Source organism: Nanorana parkeri, unplaced genomic scaffold (genome assembly GCF_000935625.1).
Source record: "Nanorana parkeri isolate BGI_ZX_2015 unplaced genomic scaffold, ASM93562v1 scaffold279, whole genome shotgun sequence".
NCBI lineage: Eukaryota > Metazoa > Chordata > Amphibia > Anura > Dicroglossidae > Nanorana > Nanorana parkeri.
The window spans coordinates 46479-72112 of record NW_017306547.1 but is presented as its reverse complement, the minus strand read 5'-3'; the positions used below and the strand labels follow the sequence as shown (position 1 = coordinate 72112).

Here is a 25634-nt window from a genome sequence, read left to right as displayed (position 1 = left end):
GGGGGGGGGGGGGCAATAATTGCAGTTCTTTTCCAAAGAGGATACCAAGCTGGTATTGGTGTGCTTCCAGGTTAGTGTTGCTTATGGAAAGGAGGCATTTTTAAAATTAAAAGGAAAAAAATGGCAGCAGATGATAAAGGTTTGACACATGGAAGTGGATTATTGTTTTTGCTGTGAATTTTATTTGTTCATCTCTAGGATTATTAAAAATGTTGGTTAGTGAACTGAAAAACTACATATAGGTACAAGTATAATTCATTTAAGTTTGATGATAAAAGATTCAATATTTGAAGATTGTTGGAAAAAAGTAAATGTGCAGTTAAGAATAAAGCAAGAATACCAAAGGACTTGCAACTCCACAAGTATGGAAATAAATGTGGTAAGATGCTAGCCAATCTAGCTACGGGAACTAGGCCAATTTCTCAAATACACTCCCTGGTAGATTCCAACAATGAACAGATTACACATCCAGAAAAAATTAACCTATTACTGGGAGAGTACTACCGCTCTCTATACAGGGATGACCAACACCTGTCACCTGAAGCTCTGAAATACTTGGACTCAATTAAACTCCCTCAAATCACGGACCTTCAATTGGATAAGCTAAATGCCCCAATTAACCAGGAGGAAATCGCCTCCACCATCTCTAACCTAGCGGGGGATGCCATTCCTTGAATTTGTCAACACAATAAAATGTTTTTGAAAAAAAAATAAAGCATGAAGAAAGGAGTCCTAACCTAGAACTGATTAATATTGTACACATTTAAATCAGTGTATTACATGCTTTTTGAAAATGTACCACTCTATTGTCACTACTATAACACAGACAGAGATGTAAGCCTGAGTGAGTTCTGGTTACCAGCTAGCCAGGGACACTGATCTCCAGACAGCAAACTCTCACGGGCGCTCAGGGAGTCTCCCGCCCCCGGCCGCCAAGGAGAGATACACTGCTTATTCTTTTTTTCTTTATTCTGACACGGAGCCGTGTCAGAATAGAAAAAAAAATACATGTTTGGCCATAGGAATGCATTGCTAGATTCCTATTGGCTATTTTAATTTGCAGTAGCCAATAACAAACTAGCATTGCACACACCCTCTGGGGCGGGTACAATAGCTAGTTTGCTATTGGCTATTGCAAATTGAAATAGCCAATAGGAACATAGCAATGCATTCCTTTGGCCAATGTATTTTTTTGTCTATTCTGACATGGCCCCGTGTCAGAATAAAGAAAAAAAAAGAAAAAGCAGTGTATCTCTCCTTAGCGGCCGGGAGTGGGAGACTCCCAGAGCGCCCGGGAGAGTTTTTATTTTTTTTTGACGGAAGCAGAACCGCCTGCCAATAGAAAACAGATGGGTGGATCTAGCTGTCAGTGCTAGCTCTTCACAATCGTTTTCTATTAATTTTTTCCACTTTTTAAACAATTTTTCTGTTCTTCTCAGTCCCACAGAGGGACCGAGCAGAACAGCCGAGCCGAATGCCGCTCAGCAGCATTCGGCTATTCACTCACTGCTGTTCGGCATCTATAAGAATAGACCGAACAGCAGCGAGTAGCCTGCCGGAGGTTCGGCTTAGCCGATCCAGATGTTAGATCGGCTGAGTCGAACTCCTTCTGCCCTTTCTGGTCAGCCGAACATGCTGAGCATGTTCGGCCGACCCGAAGCCACCCGATGTACGGCTGACTTCAGCCGATATACGGCTGAAATCAGCCGTACCAGCCTGAAGTGAATAGCCGAACAGCGCATTAGGTCGGTCATTCACATGGCAGCTTAGTGAATAGACCCAATAGAGAGAATAACTCCATGCATACACATATTAAAATTGACTATATTACGCAGATTTCCATATATTAAGGATACATGGGCTAGCAAAAAAAGTAAGTACAGCTGAACAAAATAAAGGCTAGAAGAAAGTTGGTGTTCAATAGTAATTTGTTTAAGTATTGTATAACTCACAAAGAGGTCTGAATACGAATTCGCAGAGTCTCAGTTTTATGCCACCTACTTTCCTAATATTAGATAATGTTACCAAGTAATGAGAGAAAATAAAAGCTTTTTAGCTCTGCATGGTCATCACTATTACCTTTTTATTTTGTATTTTGCATTTTATTAGAGCTTCCTGCAGAATTGTAGTGCAGTTTGTGCCTACATTGTTAAGATTTATCCTGACTTCCCTGGTAAAACCCATCTACAGGAAGAGTATGGAAACCTCCCTATTGGGTAAACAACAATCAAAACCAGACAACAATCAAAACCTTACAGAAATGTTATGCCAATTGTTTTATTAAAATTATTAATTATAATTAATACTGAAATCAGCCGTACGTTCGTTGTTCGGCTCTGTTCACTTCAGCTGGGTTATTCACTCGGCTGCCTTTGGCAGCTTTGTGAATAACCTTCTAAGAAAACTGCTGAGTTGGAGAGGAAAGTGGTGAGTTAAGTCTGAAATAATGTGCTCAGATCTAATGCCCGGGATACATGCTTTTTGGTTTTGGTGCACGATTCAGATGCACAGTACGTAAATGTATTTTTATTTGTATTTAATTAGGCATGGTTGATTGATTTTATGATATTTGCTGCTCCATATTCCTTCTCCTCAAACTGACAGGAGGAACCCATACATCCTTACTATGTATTTGAGGAAGGTGGTAATAGGGGTACAAGTGAGTTTGACCATGCTAAATTAATTTAGATATGACCCACACTATAAGGTGGGCTTCTGAGCAATTTGGGGAATATTGTTTGTGGACTCACCACAGAGCGCCTTTGGAATATTCATATACAATATAGTGTATATAGGAGGGGTAGCCATACCGTGGTCCTCCAGCTGTGGTGAAACTACAAATCTCATCATGCATCTTCCACTGGAAGTCATTCCTGTGACTGACCGTGTCTTGCAATGCCTTTTGGGACTTGTAGTTTCACAACAGCTGAAGGGCCAAAGCTTAGTTACCCCTGCTATAGTGTGGACACTGTCACCAATTTGAGAACATTAGTTTGGGCTTCTTGTTATTTTCTTGGTTTTTGGTTCTTAAGAACATTTAACAGGGAGCACATATCAGTGATTGACATTATTTGTATTCTAGATTAGTATATATATATAGTACCATTATTTATTACAATAAGGAAGTTTTTGTTGCTGTATCTGTCCATATTGAACAGGTTTACCCTAAGTTTACTGTCTCAGAACACACATCAATTGCATAGATAGTGAAGTAATAGTAACACAGACATCAACCAAACCTGGCAGAGGCTTTAACTATCCCCCACACTATCTGGAATCAAAGGAAGTTTTTGTCTGCAGCTGGACATTTAGCCCCTAATCTAAAGCATTTCCAGCCCCCCACCCCAAAACAAAAGTTAATAGAAATTAAGGTTATGCATAACTTTTTTGTACGGTCCTCTTCCTTTTTCACCTCTTCTCAGGTGGTAAGTGGTCCATAATTCTGAAGAGAATTACACTCATGTCTCCATGTGAGCACCAATCTCTGTGCAGCATTCTCCTGTGGATCCATGCTTGTTTGAAGATACACTCCCAGTGGATGTGTCCATGACAGGAAAAGGGATGTATGATGCTGGGCCTCATTTAACCCTGAAGAGGGTCCTCAATAAGGATGGACCAAAGTTCAGGGAACAGCACTGGAGAGGAGGTATGTATAGCAGCAATAACGTTTGTATTCTAATTTTTGAAATATCTGGAAAACCTAACTTTCAAAAAAAAAATCTGAGATTGGACTTTGAGAAATCAAGCTCAGTATTGCACTAACACAAGGAAAGAGGTAACAGATTGCCAAATCAATCTGTCTTAACTGATGAAGCTTTACCTCTTATTCAAAGACCTTGCTCATGTTTACACATGGAATACGGACGTGGAAAGTAATGTTAATTACACTTTACACTATCCTATCCACACTCCACTTGTCATCTTTGAGTGGAGTCACCCAATAACAGCAGCACAAATCTTCAATGTTTCATTGCACTTGAATTGTATTATGTATCACTAATCTACTAACTGACATATCAGTCTGCATGTCACAACACTTCTTAAAACTCAACCTTTCAAAAACTGAGCTCATGATATTTCCTCCCTCCTGTGCACCTTCCCCCAACTTTTCCCTTGAGATTGATAACATAACTATGCCTCCCTCCCCCATGCCAAGGTGTTAGGTGTCATCCTTGACTCAGACCTCCCCTTTCTTCCCCACATCCAATACCTATCCAAATCCTGCCACCTTCATCTTCGTAACATCTCCAAAATATGCCCCTTCCTCACCAATGGAACAGCAAAACTACTCATTCACTCACTTGTTATCTCTCGTCTTGACTATTGCAACTCCCTCCTCATTGGCCTAACTCTACACAGGCTATCCCCCTTTCAGTCTATCATGAATGCAGCTGCTAGACTCATCCACCTAACCAACCGCTCAGTGTCTTCAACCCCCCTCTGTCAATCCCTACACTGGATTCTAATAGCCCAAAGGATAACATTCAAAATATTAAGAACCACTTACAAAGCCATCCACAACTCTGCCCCTGGCTATATCAAAAACCATGTCTCAAAGTATCACCCTAAAGTCCCCTCCGCTCTTCCCTAGACCTCCTGCTTTCCAGCTCCCTTATCAACTCCTCCCATGCTCACCTCCAGGACTTCTCCAGAGTCTCTCCCATCCAATGGAACTCTTTACCCCAACCTGTCCGACTATGTCCCATTCTGATTGCCTTAGGTGATCCCTTAAAGCTCATCTCTTCAGGGAAGCCTATCCCATCTCAACCTAACCACTCAACCAACATATTTTTAAACAATTCATCCCCACACAGCTACCTCCTCATGTATCACTTGTCCCTCCCTTTTAAATTGTAAGCCCTCATGGGCAGGGCCCTCCTTACCATCTTGTCTTGAATTTTATTGTGATTGCAATGTCATTATATTGTAAAGCACTGCGCAAACTGTTGGCGCTATATAAATCTTGTATAATAATAATGATAACAATAATAATAATGAATACACAAACACCAAAGATACATGTTTCATGGAATACATTTTTAAAAACATTTTCTACTGAAATAATTAAAAATGAACAGCAAAAAAACATATTCCCATTGACAGTTAAGAATAATTAAATTACCTATTCATGTGTAGCTGAGAACACAATAGCACCACATGTAATTTAACACAATAACATAAGCATTACTGCACTGTACTACACAAATTAACAAACACAATACAACTGAGATTTTACTATTTTGAATATTAATGATTACAGATATATGCATCTGTCAGCTGGTTATATATTTATAGTTGTGGTTGAATAAACTTTGCACAGGAATGTGTCGTTCACTGTGGCATGGAATATTAATCAAGGAAATGTTCCACAGTGAGCTGGTCTTGGCTTAAAGATTCATGAAAATCTGAACAGTGAATGTGCTCAAGCATCAAATGCCAGCTGTATATTCAGAGTGTCTTTTTAAAGTTCTTCCTGTTCAGAGGCTAAGATAATGTCAATTAAAGTGTTTGAAATCACTGTGCATTCATTGCAGAAATGCTTTCCTACATAGCAAATGAATCAGTAAATATGAGCTAAGCCAGGTGAAAGAGGAAGCAGAGCTATAAAAATAACAGTAGTAAGTGTGTTCAGTAAAATGCCCATACTGCAATATATATATATATATTTCTTAAAACAAGCAATGTTTTGTTTCTTTTTTTTTTACACTGGAAAATATTTTCAAAAGTGGCATGTGTTCTTACACACCAAAGCTTACCATAGCTGAAGGAATTGTAAAATGTTGCATTAACGTTTCATTCAGTATGAAGGGCGGCTTCTTGATGTGCCTGTAGCTGCTGGAGGAAGCATGTGCGCATATCATGTAAGTCTATGGAGACACAAGAGCTGTGCACCCTCACACACTGCTTCTGCAGCTCTGAGTTTTGACAGCCACACACAGACAATGTGCAGCCTCAGTGAGAGCGGTAGCCAGCCGGGAAATGCTCAGCGCTTTAGCTAAGACACTGAGCATTTTCAAATCTCCCAGCTTTATGGGGGACGGCTGCGGTGGAATTGAGTCACGCTGAGGGAGTGGGCGGAGCTGAACGCCGCTCTGAGGACGCGACCAGGTGAGTCTCACTCTTACAGGCAGGGAAGGAGCGGCACTCTCTCGGGGGGGCCCTCTTCTTCTCGCTGGGCCCCCCCCCAAGTGGCGGAATGCCAGGGCCCGGTCGCAATTGCGACCCTGGTAGTTCCGCCAGTGCTCAGATGCAGACATGATGGATTTGTGCCCATGCACCATCTGTGTGCGGCTGTCAAAACTCTGATCGCTGGCCATAGAAAGGAACAGATTCCACCTTTGGGGCTTATGTATATGCTGTACCAAAGTGGTTGTCCTCTGAGTGTTTTTAATCTTTATTCAATAAAAATGTCTATGATAATGTAGTAGGTTGTACCCTACCCTCTGTGTTTGCATTCTTTATCATGACCGAGTTTGATGTAGGTCTGCTACACACTCTGCAATAGGCTGCATGATCTGGCCACCAGTTTCAGTACCCTTGTCATCCCTGTAAGAGGAAGACAGCCTAGTCTGAGTTCTGTTACTTCCCATTCAATTAAGGCATTACTCTCCCATACCATTTTGAGTGCAAATTTGGATCTGTAATTTTTCAGATTTATTGTGGTGGTAATACACAAGGCTTTTTATAATCTTCTGTGTTCTTTCTTCATTTTGCAAATCAATTAGACCAAGAAGCAGGAATGGGTGAACAACATGACCCAGTAAGAACGGGAGAAACAGCAGGAGAAGGTAAGGGGGAACAACCACAGGAAAAAATAGAAAGCTTACCACCAGCCAATCGCCCGAGGCTTGACTGCACCACAGGTTGTGGATGACCGCTGAGTATCCAACCAGATAAAGAAACACAAATAGGTTCCTGACATCTACCTAAGCTTCAAGTGTGAAATTTTATATTTTTCAAAGGTGCTGCCTACCATTAACAAAAGCACTACATTTTGAGGGAGGCCTTTTTGTATGTACACACAGTAACTCATACAAGCAGCCAGTCATGGGTAAAAAAAGCTAAAAAAAATAGGAAGTTTCTTTGCAGATGAATTGATGTCAATAGAGCATCACCGAGTAAACTGAAAAACACACTACTTTACCAAATCAACCCCTAAAATTTGCAGAAACATTTAAATGGCAAACATAGCAAAAGCTTAAAACATACTAAGGGGCATATTTATAAAGCAGTGAATATTCACCAAATCAATGTAATTTAAAACACATTAACCTGGAAGATTCACTGCCTTGTAAATATGCCCCTAAGTAAAGTAAGTAACTCAATGCATGTAATTATAAAAATACTTAACAATACAAATATTGTTATGAACAAATGTAAGCATACTGATCATCTCCAACCAAAAGCTTTTTTAATACAAAAATAGTTTATTTTTGCTAATTTTTTAATTACAATAAAAACGCACCCCCTCACACAAACACCTTTCAAAAGACACTAGCATGCTGATATAAAGTAAGTCATGGCAACATGTACCCATTTAAATTACACTGGCCATATCATGGCTAGAACAATCCAAAATGGTAATTTTATGTTCCCTGACTGAGCTTCATGCAGTACAAACGTATACTCCATATACTAACGTATAATTCCATAACAATCCCAGCAAGACAGCAAGATATATGTAGGAAGATAGATTGTATGTAAATGTTGTTTAATTTAATAAAGCGTTTCTCATATTTGTAGATGAACCTTTCCTTGGTAATTAATTGATGGGGAATCTTATACATTATCACTGTGCATAACAGTATGCTTTATAGGGGGGTTGCCTTCCTCTGGATTAACAGTGTATAACTGTGGACACAGTGGTCTGCTTTAGGGTTTTCTTTTTTTTTTTTCTCTTATCACTATAGGTTGAACTTGATGGACTTGTGTCTTTTTTCAACTTGACTAACTATGTAACTATGTATGGCTCCATCCAGTCCTGTCCTGTGTCCTCTCCTCTCATTTGATAGACATCTACATTTTTAATAATAGGGTAGAAAAGAGGAGGGTTTTAAAAGGGGTAGAAATGCCCTCCTACACAATCATTAGCCAGCAACGAATAAAAATAAATCCTAGGGAGAATTCCCTGTGCGTGAATGATTATTTATACATCAGGTCATTGCTGAGCCTGATGAAGGGGACCCTGCATGGCCCTGAAAGCACTAGTTCTGGTGACAAGATGTTCCAATAAACGAACACTTTGGACTTCAACACTATTGGTCTGCTGGTGACATCCGTTTATTTTGTAATGATTATAGCACTTCTCTCAGATGGCAGCACTGCCTTCATGACCTCCTTCTATTGCAGAGAAAGTGATTAGGCAAAATGGCATGTGTTCAATATTAAATACAGATAATGCAAAAAGGCAACACACATTTGTGTTTGACCCCTGATGTCTCCATAAAGAGGACCTGTCACATATTCACATATTTTGCTATCACAGGGGTGGGGGGTTATTAGCCCCCGTATGTGATAGCAATAAAGTTTAGTGAAAAAAAAGGAAACAAAAATTAAAGTCCCCCCCAAAAAAATTTAAGTTACACATAAAAAAGAATAAAAAAAATTTTTGAAAGTCCCCACCCATACATACGCGCATGCATACACGCGTATACACGCGTACAAAAAGACGATTGCGCCCATTACGCCGCACATGTTACATATCGCCGCGAACGTCACAGTGAGAGCAATACGTCTAGGGCCATCAATCACTGATAACACTAAACTGATGAGCGGTAAAAACGTTTAAAGCGTCGCCTATCGCGACGCTTTAAACCCCCGGTTGTGATTAAACCCCCGGTTGTGATTAAATACCACCAAAATAAAGCTCTATCTGTCCCCAAAAAATGGTGTAAAATTCATTTCAGTACAGCTTTGCATGACGGAATAAACGTCAGTCAAAGTATCGCAGCGCTGAATACTGAAAAATGGCCTGGCCAGGAAGGGGATCTAAACACCTGGTCTTGAAGTTAATTCATGTAATAGCAATAATATAAATTATCGTAATAGCAATAATCACCCTAAACATAAACCTTATAGAATAAAATTGTGGCAGCTGTAATGTTTTATGTCACACAATATTGGGATACTGTAACTGTTTATCAAACACAAATGTTCAGTAAAAATATATTTTATTTTAGTGCACATTGATGACTCTAGAATTATTTCTCTCACTGCTTTGTAGCACAAGAGTTCCTCTAAAGTTTGGAACAACAGCTAATTTTATTTGGAAGACTAATTATGCACTACAGTCAAAAGAGTTAAATTGTAACTGTAGACAAGGGACTTACAACCCTTGATCTATGGTATTCATTTATTACAGACATTTTCATAGTGCAGCCAATTTATGTAGTACATTATATATTGTACATTTACATCAGTCCCTGCCTCAAGTAGCTTACAATCTTAGGTCTCTACCTCACATGCACAGAAACACCAGGGCCAATTTAGACAGGAGCCAAATGACCAACCAGAATGTGTTTAAAGTGTGGGAGTAGCCAGAGAAAACATATAAAAGAATCGGGAGACCAAGCAAATAGTGTCCTGTATCTAGGGTAACCTCTACTCACTGGGTCAGTATGAATTTCACAAATCAACCTCAATAAATAAAGCATTCTTTAAAATGTTGATAGTGCAATTGTATGTAAGAAATGGAAAACTAAAACATTATTACTACTGCTGTAGAGGTACTTTAGAATTACTAATATAAAGGAAGCATATTGTAAATATTAGACCTCAGATTACCATTAGACATGTGCGATTCGTTTCGTTCCGAATCGAAATTCGGACGATTTTTCAGAAATTCGGACATTCGGATGTATCCGAATTCCTAATTACAGACATAACTAATGCAAACGAATCCGAATTTCCATTTCCGAAATTCGGTAGCGGTAGGTCGAACGTTCGTTTCGTTTTCTGTTCTTATTCGTTTCGTTCGTTGGAGCAAAGTGACATTAGAGAAGGAGAAAAATATTTTTTCCCCCTCGAATGTCACGAACGAAACGAATAAGAAACGAATAAGAACAGAAAACGAAACGAACGTTCGACCTACCGCTACCGAATTTCGTCCGAATCCGAATTCCGAATCCGAATTGACTTTCACACCCAAATCCCGAAAAACTAAATAACACAAATCCGAATTTAAAACGAAACTAAACTAAACGAATTTTTTTGGCAATGCACATGTCTAATTACCATATTGTTAAGCATCAACAGGACATTGCTTGTGAAGTTGCATGTTTATTTTGCCACAAAAAACATTGTAAAATACATTTTACATCATGACAAATGTTAAAAGTCTGAAGAGAAAAATTGTCTTTTAAATTCATATTCAGCAGAAATATAATGAATAACTGCCAAGTGAATGTTCACAGCTGCATGTTCTGCACAATAGACTTTCAAATATTGCACAGCAGTGCCACCATATACACACTTTACACATTATGTAAATCAATGAGATTCTAATGGAAACATCCAGTTTTGAGTTTCATGTTAATTTACATAAATCCTCCCTGGCCTCCCTCCTGACATCCCTATTCTAACAATTCTATTGAAATACTACACTAAGGACACTTTTGTCTTCCTCTTTATTTATCATCTAATTGACATTTCATCTGCTTTTATTTATTCATAAATAAGCTATAAATTAGCTGAACCCTGATTTATGTCTAGGTATTTTAGTCCATAAGACTGTACATTTATGGACTAATCCCTTCCTTAATAATACTAGGATTTACTTGCTGGATTACAATTAAGTATACAGTTTACTTCAATCACTAAGGGGTTTATTCGCTAAATTGCCTTAAGCAGCCGAGTGAAAGACCGACCTGAAGTGAAGTGAGCCAAACGCTGTTCGGCTATTCACTTCAGGCTGGTACAGCTGATTTCATCGGGTGGCTTTTACGTACATCGGGTGGCTTTACGTGGTCTCAGGTCGGCCGAACATGCTGAGCAATGACAGCTAGCACCGCTCAATAGTTTTCTATTGTCCGGCGGTTCTGCTGCCATCAAAAAAAAAGAGAAAATAAAACTCTCCCGGGCGCTCTGGGAGTCTCACGCTCCCGGCCGCCCAGGAGAGAAACACTGCTTTTTCTTTTTTTTTCTTTATTCTGACACGGAGCCGTGTCAGAATAGAAAAAAAAAAGATTTTTGCCCATAAGAATGCATTGCTAGATTCATATTGGCTATTTCAATTTGCAATAGCCAATAGTAAACTAGCATTGTACACACCCTCTGCTGATGGACCGGATGGAGAACTGCAGCAGAGGGCGGGTACAATGCTAGTAAAAAAAAAGAAAAAGCGGTGTATCTCTCCTTGGCGCCGGGAGAGTTGGCTGTATGGAGATCAGTGTCCCTGGTAAGCTGGTAACCAGGGAAGGTGATCTCTCTGCAAGTGGCCGGAGCCAGCCGTAAGATCACGGCTGGCTCCGCCCAGCTGTCAGAAGCAGGCTGTCAGCTGGCCAATGGCCCGCTGCTCGGCCAGCTTTGGCTTTCAGCGTCTCTCAGCCGAGCCGGGGCATATGCCAAGGAATATGCTGTGCAAAGACTCTTGGCCAAAAGGCTCAAACATTTTTGTTGCTTTTATGTTTATGTTTAAAGTAGGGGTCCACCAATACCTGATTTTCAGTATTCAAGATACTTCAGATATTTAAGTATGAGTACCGATACTTTTTTTGTTGGTCCACGCTGATACCGAATTCCGATACCAGAAGTCCCATTAAGGAAGCCGGCCAGTGTGTAATGACTTGACAGCCGGCTTCCTGATTAGCCGGGAAGCCGGGCAGCATGGAATTGCTCGCCACCCGGCTTACCGATTAGCCAATAAGCTGTCTCCATGTTCTCTTGTCACCTGGTGGTGAGGAAGAATGGTGCTTTATGGCCAATCAGGAAGCCAGGGGGTGGGTAATGACTCGCTGCCTGGATTCCTGATTGGCCAGCTTCCTGACCAATTAGGAAGCTGGGCGGGGAGTCATTACATACTGCCTGGCTTCTTGATTGGCTGGGAAGCTGGCTTCATGCTCCCTCATCACCAAGTGACGAGGGAGCATGGAGCCGACTTCCTAGCCAATTAGGAAGCTGGGGGGTGAGTCATTACCCGCCCCCCAGCTTCCGGATTGTCCGGGAAGCTGGCGCCATGCTCCCTGGTGCTGAGGGAGCATGGGGTCAGCTTCCTAGCCAATCAGGAAGCCAGGCGGCATGTAATGACTCACCACCTGGCTTCCTGATACCATAAGTTTCAGTATCACGATAGGCATCAGGAGCATTTGGTCAAGTACAAGTACTTGCACAAATACTCGGCACTGATACCAATACTAGTATAAGTAAGGCAGATCATGGCTGGTAGGAGGGACCAGCATTGCTTCCTAAAGCCACCACAGCACTTTGTGTTAAGTAGTCCTCTCAAGAGAACTCAGCTCTGATGCAAGCAGTGGAGTGGGTCTTGGGAGGAATTATGCAAATATCAAAATGCCTTGATGGGGTGATGTCAGTCTAGAGGAGTGGATATTACTACACAGACTGACCTCGATAAAACCCACATGTGATTCTGAGTCTTCAAGATTGAAAGACCTTAAATCCTGAAATCCAATGAATAAAAGGGATAGGTCAGGATAGTAAGGCTGCGGAGGAAAGTGCTAGATGAGGCTGGCCCTTCTCCAGCCCAGAAATGAGAAGTGGAGAAGGGTTCTTTCTGACTTGCTGAAGTCAGAGCAAATAATTTCAATATAGGGGGAGGTACCTGTACAGTTATGCAAAATGAAGGTAAGACTGGAGTTCAGCCCAAAGTAGTAGAGGCTTATGGCCCATACTGTCACTTTGATTACTATGGTGGATCTAAAAAAAAAGGTATGTAATGAAAAAAGAAAGATTTATTTAAAAAATCGTTATCATGTCATTGGGGGGTGGGAGAAAGGAACCAGGAAAGGCAAAATTTAAAGACCACCGGGTAAAAATATGCCTACGTCCATCCAAATCTGAAAATCTCACATTTGGCTGAGTTTCGTCTTCAAATACAACACATTTTATATGATTTCTGCAAGTAGCACTTTTTCAACAATATTTCATCACATATCAAATAAATGTAGTTTTCTTAAGATAGCATTTATAAAAAACAATGATATCCATACCATTTATATTTTTGCTTGCATATGATTTAAATAAATAGTAAACTAATCAAAGACATGTATATTTACCTCAATGCTGAAAAGATCTGCACATTTGTTTGCTTCTCACAAGCCATGTAAATCTAATTGTATAATATAACATGATTTAGAATGTAACTGTTGCAAATAAATGTTATATTTTATTTTTTTTAAAAGATGATTATAGTTTCAATATGAATGTTGTTTTGTTTTTGTTAATTGTGATGATTCCTCACCATGAAAAGCTGTACATTTTTCATATAATTATGTACAGTAACTATTCTGAGCCTAAATATACATTATATTACAGTAAACTTATCACAATTGTGAGCACAATTAGCAGTAAATTATTGCACAACCTGAATACCGGTGATCAATTATGTCTTTTTCAAAGATCCTTGGACATTTGCTGATTACTATTGTATAACACATGATGATTTCTATGTTAAACATTGAAATGCATAATAAAGTGAAAATAAAGCCCAGTTTAATAAACTTATAATGTAATGTTTAGGTTTACTTATAGCATTAGGGCAGCCAAGTTAAAATGAGTGTGGAGAAAACACAGAAAACAACTCTAAGCAATTAGATTTCCTTTCATCGTACTATTGTATTAAAGTAAAACCCTATTTTCTCTAAATAACATAATATAACCATATAAACCATTTTTCATTTAAACTGACATTAAACGCTCAATTTTTTTCCCCCACCAATGCTGCTGTAAGGACTTACCTTAAGTGATGCCTCTTGATCCAAACATATTCTTCCTTCCAGTCATTTTCAGCAGTCCCTCCAGTGCTGGTGCTGCTCTCTGATCCAGTGCAGACTGCTGTTTCTTTCTGTGTCCCATGGAGTCTGCCCGATGTGCACACTCCCAACTTCGTGCATTCCCTGCTATTATGTCTTTCCTCCTCTCCCCTCTGTGATATGGACTGTGCATGTGCTCGCACACACTTTCTCCTGCACGGCCGTTCAAGAAGATGTGGCCTGCAGCCGGGAGCGAGCGGCGTAGATCTAGGTAAGTTATTGTCTTTTTCACAATTTGTTTTATTTTTTTATGTTGTGGCATATATTTACTGTTTTCTAGCAGTAGATATATGTTAAACAAAGACTTTAATTCTACTTTAATTATATTTAAAAAAACTGCCTTTCTATTTCAATCTGCAAATGCTGTAATTTTCTGAAACTGTCAAATATTGTCCTTTCAATGTGGTCTCCTTTAGACATGTGTTTTGTTTCGCATTTGTTGTTGTTTAATTTTTCGGGATTCCGGTCTGAAAGTCAATTTGTTTTGGGATTTGAATTCAACTGAATCCAAATTGTTTGTTAATTTTGGATGTGATAATTATGAAAGACTTTTCATTGCAGCAAAGCTAAATTAGAAAAAAAATTACATTTTTCTTTTTAACTTTTGACAGTCCACAGAAACAATTAGAAAAAACATAGTCCTGTCCCCAGTTCATAACAGACTCTTCAGGTCTGGTAGGAATTTTACTCCATGCCAAAAAAATAAGGCGTAGGGTCCCCCTAAAATCCCTTATCAGACCATTGATCTAAGCAGCAGCCAGGCAGAGCAGGGAAGGGGGCACAAGTATGTGCACCCCCCCTGCACCATACCAGGCTACATACCCTCGACATGGGGACGGTGCTTTGCCAGAGTGGGACCCCCTGGCAAAGAACCTTGTCCCCATATCAATTAGGATAAGGGCCTCTTCCCCAGAACCCTTGCCCAGTGGTTGTGGGGATCTGTGGGCAGAGGGGGTTATTTGTATCTTATCTGAATCTTTATGACTGGGGGCACACAGATGCCGCCCTCCTCATTAATGAGTAAGGGGTAGTTGTTACCCCTACTGATTCACCGAATAAAAAGTGTCAAATTGTAAATAAACACACCACACCGTAAACAAAAGTCCGTTATTTGAAAAAAAAACCACATCAAACATTTTTGACAAGACTTTTATTTAAAAAAAACTCAAAAAAGCATCCATCGATGTAATCCACAGATCAATCACATCATCCAGTTATGTAGATCCACATCAATCATGATGAAAGATGGCCGCCGACTTGCCAAAAGAAAAAATACCTGACGCAAACCGACATGACTGATCCCAATAAATTCTCACTGGAAAATTACAGCAGAGACCTGCTTCACCAGCTTCTTCTCTGGCTATAGCAGCCAGAGAAATGACAGCTGCATGTGGAAGTAATCACTTCCACATACTGCCGTCAGAGGGAGTTGGGCAAGGAGGATGATGCTGATCTCCCTCCCATCTTCCTCCTGACACCCACACGAGCCGGTCCTGGGCCGCAGAGGGGACAGTGGAGCCCGGGATTGAGGAGGGTGCACTCAAGGAGGGGGGGCTTGGGTGGGGGTGGCGAGCAGGGCAGCACGTACAAGTGATCAGACGGCTATTGAGCCGCTGATCGCTTGTATGTGTAACAGCCAGTTTGCAATTAACAGTTTTTTTTCTGCCCGTGCACGCTAGGGGGTGCGCGTGAGCAGAAAAAAAATATTATTTACGGCGACCCGCCAATGGAGCTTGGATGATATGCACTATGTCCTCTTTATATTTCCCTTTGAAATTATGATGTTATTTGCGAGCTGAGGAAGTTATCTGGTCTTCAGTCATATGGGCTTCCCCCCCCTATTAAGAAGGGAAACGTGCTTTGAGACCTAGTTCTGTGGGTCTATCTCCCCAGGTGAGCACTGTTCCAATTTTTGCAATCACTGGGTGGAGGTGAAAGTCTGTCAGGATTCTGTGGCAACTGCTTACTTGGAATTTTGGATTTATCTAGTGGTGGACTATCCCCTGCTTTTATTTGCACGATTATAATTGTTGCACATTGGACTTTGTTTTTCATCACTTTGTTCACATCTTTTCATGTTTTAATATGCTCTTTTGTATATATTTTTAAAGCATATACTCATATATCGTATTGTTATATCACATATTTCACTGAATTGTATATATTTATTTAGCTCAGCACATGTTTTTATATACTACAACTATGATCCTTACAAAGGATGACACCTGCTGACCATTGTTTTTGCACACTTTGGAAATCTACTCATTTTGTAGGGGTTGTCTCACTTCATCTATATGTATTTACTGGTTGTATTAACTGTTTTACCTTTTTGGTTGCCCCTGATTTATTGTTGATAAAATGTATAAGTTGAAAAACTTTAAAAGAATTTATTTAAAAAAAAAGTATTTAAGGGAAACATGTACCCAATCAATGCTAGCTAAACCATGTATGACAGCTGTTCCATGGGGTGCCTTCTTCCACCAACGTTGTCTGCTTCCATAATTCAGTACTAGAGACAATGTTGCAGAATCTGTTTGAAGACTCTTATTTTATCAAATTTGTTCTGAGAAAGTCCTTCAACTGTCTACATAATTAGATCTTTCTCCTCCCTACAAGGAGGGTGAATGTCTAGTTCCCGCTGAACCTCAATGTCTGCTCCCTGTGCAGTGGTACAGGTCTCATAGATCTCAGAGCTGCAGTCACATATCTGGCTCCAAAGTAACAAAAGGAAAATGACCATCACTTATAAAGTAAGAAGATAAATCCTTGTTCTGTTTATTGAAACATTGTCACATGCATCAAAAAAGTAAATGTTTTAGGGCATTCAGGGTCTCTTCCTGAGGGTGACGTAGTGATGCTATGATTTGAGGTAACTTTTGTGGCTGGTGCTGTAGCCCCCAAAACACTGTATGATAAAGTTCAGATTGAAGGAGAAAAAGTGTGGTGCATCCAACAGATCCTACTGCAGTTAATATTAGCATCCATGTATTGAATTACTTGTGAGGAAATTGGTTCAGTGTAGAGAATGATAGCACTATAAAAATAATTGTATTATTTTGCGGGGGTGTGAAACAAGGGCCACTGTAAATATCTCTAAAAACTACAACAAAACATACAGTAGAGTAAAAATAGCTTGATAAAATTCAGAACACCTTTCAGACATTTCTTTCAGTTCTGGAATGCATTCAAGTGCATTGAAATATAGCTGCCATTCAAACATGGATGAAAGGTCACACACACTAACTCACAAACTAACTCCTCCTGTTTAGTTGTACCATGTTTGTCATTCAGTGAAGCACTGAACTGTTAGAAAGAACCCACTGCTTTTTGATGCCATGAATAAAAAACTGTAAAGGATAAAATCTCATATATTGTGCTGCTTGTTTAGTGCAAATAATTACACCAAAGCATTTATATAAACAAAAATCAATAACAGATATTTTCAATGACTGACCCAATTCCACAACTATATGTATCAACACCAAATACAACATGCTACTGTAAGCTAAATGCTGGAATTCAAGTACAGAAAAAAGAAACCGTTTAAAAAAAAAACCTTGATGAATCAGAGAGACCAAAGACCTCTGGGGAACACATTCAAGTGCAAAAATTATCTCTAGAAAAACTATAATCCTATAAAGAGCTAAATTTTGAGGGACTGAAATTTTGTTGCAACTGAAAATAAACATTCATCTGAAATAAGCACAATCATCTAAAACACGAGGCTGCTAAACCAAAGAAAAAAACTAAATATTATGCAAAGTCACCTCAGGAAATATTCCTTTTCCTCAATACTTGTCCTTCTGTTTTCCTTTATTTTCTTTGTTTTCTCAACCGCATAGTGTCTCTCTTTATTTCAGCAGTGCACAATTATCTTTCCTCTTCTTATCAAACACAATAAACCATTATAAACATCCATTAAACAATATTTATGTCACTAACTAAAACTGTGTTTATTGTATGTTAGTTTTTGATGCTGTAACTTCCAGAGTTCAGACACTGAAAGATACAGCATTTCTGGCAATATCGACAGCTATTTTCTGTACTTGCTAAAAATGTTCCTACCCTGAAAATAAAAGCCAATGCAGCCACTGGTAAGATACTAGGACTGGTAAGATACAATGTCAAGATATACTGAGGGACTGAAGATACTGGTAAGATACCATGCCAAGATATAGCACTAGGCAGTAGGCAGTAGGCAGCTTAGTGAATACCCGAGGCATTCATCTCAGCTATTTTGCTCGGTACCTCCGTAGTACCGAGCAGAATAGAAAAACAGTTAAAAAAGTAGAAAAAATTAAATAGAAAACGATTGGGCGGAGCTAGCAGTGACAGTTTTCTATAAATATTTATAATGCACAAAATGTGTGAAAGTGACCTACACATTACATTGGATTTTGTGTTACTGTATTAACACTTTTGCTGCCAATGACTTGTGCCACACATTGTGGAAAAATAGTGAAAGTGTTTTAAAATAATAAACTCTAATAAATAAATAAAAATACACAATATATTAAAGTATATATGCTCCTCCCATGCACGCACATAGGCATACATATTTACATTGTGTCTTTGTGCACTAAAATTAATTTTAATGTATTTTTTACTAAAAACATAGGTATGAAAAATGGTTTCACAAAATTTCATGCAACTTAACAATTTGCATCAACTATCTTTTATTTTACAGGTTCTCTGCTTTCAAAAACATGTAATTTTCAGGTCTAAAATGCATGTTTTAACATGTATGAAAAAAAATCTCCAGCAGCAAAAGCATTAAAGATTTTTCACAATTGAAAAAAAAGGGATGCTCTATTTCATTAAGTAAACATGCATCTCAAATTATTTTAAGGACATAAAAAGAGTGTTTTAATAATGAGATACACTAATTAATAAATTAACCTCTTGCCGTCCGCCCGTTAGGAAAAAACGGACGGACGGCTGACTCCTATCTGCGGGTTGCCGTCGCCAGACTGCATTTTTTTCCTGCTCGCGCGCGCCCCCTAGCGCGCGCGCACGGGCAGGAAAGACCCGCTTGTTACTACAGCCGTTAACGGTTTTATGGCCGCCGATCGGTTGTATGGCGTGAATTTCGGAGCCCCCCCCCGCGTGATCGCGGGTGCCGCCATCTCCCCCCTCCTGACCCCTCACCTTTAATCCCGGGATCCGCTGCCCCATCTGCGGCCCGGTACCGGCTCGGGAGGGCATCAGGAGGAGGAGGGAGGGAGATCAGCTCCTTGCTGTTCTCCCTCCGTAGTGTGAATGCAGAAGTGATGTGTATTACATCACTTCCGCATTCACCTGTCAGTCATCTGGCTCCTATGCCAGATAGAAGAAGCTGATGAAGCAAATCTGTGCTTCATCAGCTTCTTTTGGGGTCTCCAGGTGACATTAGGGGTCTAGAGACCCCTAATGTCTCCATAAAGAGGACCTGTCAGTGTACCTGTGCTATTATATAGGGGGATGGTATCCCCCTATATAATAGCAATAACAATAAGTGTAAAAAAAAAATCTATATAAATAAAAAAAGTTAAAAAAAATAACAGTTACAAACAAAAAAAGTTTAAAAAAATAACAGGTCACAAATAAAAAAAAGTAAACCACCCCCCCAAATGTTTAAGTCCCCCCACCTTCGTTTACGCACATTTAAACGTAAATATGCGTCGCATGCGCCAGCACGCGAAAATGACAATTGCGCTACACATGTTACATATCGCCGCGAACGTCGCAGTGAGAGCAATCATTTTAGGGCCATCAATCACTGATAACACTAAACTGATGAGCGGTAACAGCTTTTAAAGCGTCGCCTATGGCCAATTTTGGGTAATATCGTTTTTTGAGGTTTCGCGCGCGCACGCAATTTTAAGGCTTGACATGTTTAGTGTCTTTTTACCCGACGTGACCCCATCTTTTATATTTTACCAAAAAATTGGGTAATAATAAATGTTTTATCATTTAATATAGGGGAAACTGTTTTTTTTTTTAAATTTCGGTAATTTTTCCTTAATATAGTAAAAAAATAAAACCCCCAGTGGTGAATAAATACCACCAAAAGAAAGCTCTATCTGTCCCCAAAAAAGGGTATAAAATTCATTTCAGTACAGCGCTGCATGACGGAATAAATGTCAGTCAAAGTACCGCAGCGCTGAATACTGAAAAATGGCCTGGATGGGAAGGGGGTTTAACACCGCGGATGTCAACTGGTTAATGAATCCCACACTATTGTTGTTTAAACTTTGATGATAAAATTTATGAGGCATTTGTTTCAAAGTAAAACTAGCGAATCAGTTTTCATGACAATATAATTGCTATACTCTGGCTGTTCATAATTAAAGAATACTTTTCCAAAGTAATTTGTTGTACCACTGATGTAGATTTTAGAGTATTTTTTAGAGCATTATGTTTAAGGCCTAGTTTAAGTACTATGTGGGTTTGATTTACTAAAGGCATGAGAATTTTCACTTTGCAAGGGAATTTTCCCTTAGCTAGTGAATGTGGTGAAAATTCACTTTGCCAAGAATACCTAATCACGGACAAGGAAAATAAAAAACAGCATTTTTGCTTGCACATGATTGGATGATGGAAGTCCACAGTGCTTCACCTAATTCATTAAGCTTTAGGCACATTTCCTTGCAAAGTTCAAATTCCCTTGTGACGTGAACAGTCCATTTGTCTTTAGTAAATCAACCGCCATGTCTCTACTTTGTTTGCTTTTTAACTAAAAAGCGTTGATGGGGAAGCTCAAACATTATTCAGTATCTCAGAACTGACACTGCTTGCATTTATTGTATTAATAAATACAGAGAGGCTTTAACTTGTATCCCTTTTATCTGCCTACAGCTTTAACCCCTATGCAGCAAGCATGGGTATTTGGGGTTATAGTGATGTTATCAAGCAAGTTTAAGGCAGCACTGCTATTCCCGGAAGCTAAAATCAACTCTATTGCTCCAGCACATTAGAGAACACTCTACTCCAGCACCTTTTTCTGTTGTATTTCACTCCATACTGGGGTCTGATTGTAGGTTCTATTATCAAGCCCAAGTAGGGGGTGAAATGCATAAGAAATAGTATTCCCTGATGTGCTGGGGAAAAAATTAGATGTATTAAAGCATATTTAAACTCAAGAACAAAGTTGTAATGAGTTGCAGCTTACGAGTCCTTAGATGTGGTGTCTGCATTCTTTTTTTTACATTGTTTGAGGGTTTTTTTTAAAGTTATTTTATCTGGTGATCCAGCTACTAACACACTCCCTGTACTAGGGAGACAAAGCCCACTTACCATACTGTAGCTATGGAGAAGCAAATTTGTCAAGTTAGGACAGATTTACAAAAATTTTCCCACTCCATTGCATGGCGGTTCTATAGTCCTTGGAGATAGCTGTGGACAATGTAAGTGATAAGAATAGAGACCAGTCACAGGGAATGGATAGCTAACAAGATTTTGGAGGGGTCAATAGTTATTTTTGCACTTATCAAGCAGATATAACAAAATGCTTTTAGTGGCATATTTTCCAGACCAAAAATAAGGAAGTTTGGGGAGGGAGTTAGATAGTCACCTTGGGTTCCATAACAAAGCCAAGTAAAATATGCAACCACGTCTTGGCAATTATAAGTGAGAGATGGGAAGGATGTATGGAGTGGGGAGTTAAAGGTATTTCAAAGCTGCTGTTGATGTTTAATTTTGTGAATGTTTCTTAGCAATTGAGAGAGTATTCTTGATCTTCTGTAGATCATGTTTATATACCATGAAAAACTCTTTAGAATTTTTTTTTTTAAGTGCTGTTGCAACTGAGTTCATAGCTATGGTCAATGTGTTGGCATAGCAAGAATAGTCTGGAGAGGCTCAGAAAGGCAGTAGAGATTTATAGATTCAAGTCCATATCCCTGTCACATCTGCTAAAATGTGAAAATATGTGTAAATAAAAACACATGAAATACAAATAGTTTAATATACTGAAATCTCCAATGACATGACCACATACAGCTATCAGAATACTATACTTTTTGTGATAGTAGTCATTTAAGTTCTATAAATTACATTTTAAATTAAAATCTAGAGAATGGGTTGCACAATTTTATTTCATATGTTTTAGTTGTCTCATTCATTTGGCTCAGTTTGTAGTTAGAAGCTTTTGCCAGAAAATGTCCTGTATAGTATTAATAGTTCTAAAGAAGTAATGCTTTAGATTTAAAGCTGTCTTCTTATAATATACACTTGAAATTAAGCTTATAAAATTGACTCCATACAATTACTTAGTAGACTTTTGGAAAATCAGTTTGGGAAAACTAACTGATATGCATATTGCATCACTACAACACCATGACACATTAATACACTGTATACTGTATGTCAGATATTTTAAGTATGGTAGACATAGTCTAAAACATACTCTACTGATTAAACCATCAATTGGATTTATTTTATCTTTTTTGGTAGATGTCCAAGATTTTGTATCGCCCATTATTTTTGGTTTCACTTTAAGCATACAATTACCTGCTTGTAAAAGCTGCTGCTGCACTTTCCCTGTGAATTATGATATTCTCGGTGTATATTACATTTAACTAGAACAATCTTAAAGGTCTTAAGTCAACAGCAGCAGCAGAAAGCTGACAACATACATCATCCAAAAAATACCTGTTACTGAAATGTTCACCTTTGCGCCACCCCTGAGCTTCTCAACATAGACATGCAAATAAAAACTTGCTCTAGGTTGCCCATCATATATTTATAAGCCCCATATGACAATGTCTGGAAATACCAAGCACTGTATTATAGAATGGCGATAGTGGTATGCCTAATCTCCATTAGCAGAAAGCAGAAAAACAACATGAGGATGGAACAGCTATAAAAAAGGATCTTGCTGCAACACATGTTGACATCATATTCTGCCCACTACTGGATGCTGCTCTTAGCTTTGTTGTTTTGCGGGTGCTACACGTTTGTTTAAAATTGAATTAGTGAATGTAAAAAGCTGAATGTTTAAAGTAACAGTTGATTACTATAGTGAGAAAAATGGACTGAGGGGGGAACTTATCAAAGCAATTGCGAGTGTATGAACTTGCATGGAATATATTTGACGTACTTTGCACCAGATTTATGTTGCTAGTGTAATGTTGTTCATAAATTAGATTAAATAGACTCCAGGAAAGAAGACTTGTAACTCCAGGCAAAAAGCTTAACTGTCACTTCTTGAAGAAGTGGTCATGTGGACTTCTTAAGTTGTGATTGTTTTGTTAGGTGATGCTCCAGTTTCAGACAGCTGCACAACAAGTGCAGATGTACACAGTTGCAAACTTTCACAAAACAGGCGCAAAACAAGCGCAATCGGGGAAAATCGTGCAAGCTCTGGTCAAAACAGGCGCACATGTTAAAAGGATTGGCTAAACAGATTTGCACATAAAAAAATGATGTAAGAGGCTAAAACTGTTGTAATGGCTTTGATAAACTCCCCCCTGTAAACTTAACCCATTTAAACCCATTTAGATTTTAACATTTTGTGAAATGCATAAATCAAGCACAAAATTATCATTACTGTTTGAACCATAAACTGTAATATTCTGTAGTACTGCAAAAGAACATCCAAAATAGCCTACAAAAAGATCATAACATCTCTTAACAACTTTAAAAAATACTAATCCTACTCCATACAAATATGTATCCAGTGATCTTTTGTGAAGTACAGCTAGTGGTAGTAAGTTATGGTCAAATAGACATGTTCTGTGATCTTGAAGTCATTTTCACTATAGCGATAAGTAAATCTGAGAGTTTTATTCGCTGGAGAGATTTTGGTGAAATGCACTGGACTCAAAGACAAAGGGGAAATTAGTTTTGCTTTGCTGTGTTAAGGGTGCAATAGGGTTTAAATAGTTCCTGGGGGTAATGGAAGCTTCTTTAAACTATCCTAAATTTTGTGACTAAGAACTGCAATTTCACAAAAAGAAAGAAACAGTGTAAAAAAGCTGCATAAAAATTTCAAGTGACAGTACACAAATAACAATCAAAAAGGCAAAAATACAAAGAAATACTAAATAAAATGCATTAAACTACCCTAAATGCATTCAAAATAAACCAACACACTTTTTCTCAATTACATGTTGCTCTTGTAGCTTGGTGAGGAAAATTGAGTGTGTCACTTATTTTTCTTATGGGAAAATCAGTAATTATACACCAAGCCATTTTTATGATTTGACCATATCTGAAGCTTAGTATTTAAAGTATGTCTGAAGAAATTAAAATTGCCCCCCACCTATACCTTTGTATCACAGTCCACCTCTTCACAAACCATTCAATTGGGAGTTTACATTTTGAATTTTTCTTATAAAGCTTGCTTATGTGAATCCTCATGTCAATCATAGCCACTCAAAGGTACAATGTTCACCTATCCCAGAAAGCCTCTTTAGGTCTAGAGTTCATTTCTATTCTACAAAATACATTTGTAAGCCAAATGCAAAGAGTTAAGCAGAGTGCCATTAGCACACAACCTTGGGGAATAAGCCAGAAAAAAGTGTCTCTGTATTTAAAAAAAATTATTAATTTATTAAGCACCGTTATCTCTCATATTACTGTACAGAGTAAGTGTTACAAAAGGATGTAATATAAGTAACTAAGTTTCAAAAGATGTTAAAATGTGTGTACTTTTAGACAGTGCAGTTAGTGTACAACTCCAGTCTTGGAAAGCTGCATGTAGACCAGTATTGTGAGATAGACAGGATCAAGTTGCTTAGTGATCAACACCATTCTTAATTTGCTGATGTCTTAATAACAAGGAAGTTTTAAACTCTGTGAGAATCTTAGCTCTTGAGGCCTGGAGCAATGGAACAACTACTAAAGAGAATAATTTTATACCAGATTACATGCTACCTTGAAAGCATACATTTTAAGGCTCAGTAACTGCCAATGGAACCATGTAAAAATTAAAATCCCAGTGGTGAATAAATACCACCAAAAGAAAGCTCTATCTGTCTTAAAAAACAGGTATAAAATTCATTTCAGTACAGCGTTGCATGACGGAATAAATGTCAGTCAAAGTACCGCAGCGCTGAATACTGAAAAATGGCCGGGATGGGAAGGGGGTTTAACACTGCGGATGTCAACTGGTTAAAAAGGAACAGACTCCAGTGGAAAAAGTTGTTTGGTAAATGCAGCTTGCATTTGGATAAATACCTCATAATATTACAGAGGGTTTTTTCAACATTGTGCAATTTCTTAAAATTATATTCATTTACAGCTTTAAAATATATAAAAAAAAACATACCACCATTGATGTACAGGTTCATCCCCAGGATCACCAGTGTAATATTATGTGTAGGCTTCACTCAGTAATGCAAATCATGCTCTAAAGCCTGAAAAATAAACACAAGGTTTTTTTTAAATTAAAACATAGCAAGAGCCTATTACATTAAAACGTTTTCAAGTATCCTGACCTAGGGGTACACATTTTACTATATTTGCAAACCTACATTTTCAACTACTTATAAATATATTTATTACAATCAGTTAAAAGCTAGGTATGACAATTTGCCTGAAAATATTTGGAGTCACCATTTTTAACTCCACTCCTGGCTCTGACCAAATCTCCCAAATTCTATGGTTTCTTCATGGAAAGCCACATCTTCTGCACCCTCCAACCCCAAAACAGCTCTTCTTAGAAAA

General features: G+C 38.6%; 1 long non-coding RNA gene across 1 annotated transcript in view; it reads right to left on the bottom strand.

Moving 5' to 3' along the window:
- Positions 1–25321, bottom strand: part of LOC108787697 — a 275469-nt gene extending 250148 nt beyond the window's left edge. Inside the window, exon 1 of the long non-coding RNA XR_001941284.1 lies at positions 25237–25321. This is a non-coding gene — a long non-coding RNA (uncharacterized LOC108787697). The remainder of the gene's footprint in view (positions 1–25236) is intronic.
- Positions 25322–25634: the final 313 nt, after the last annotated feature.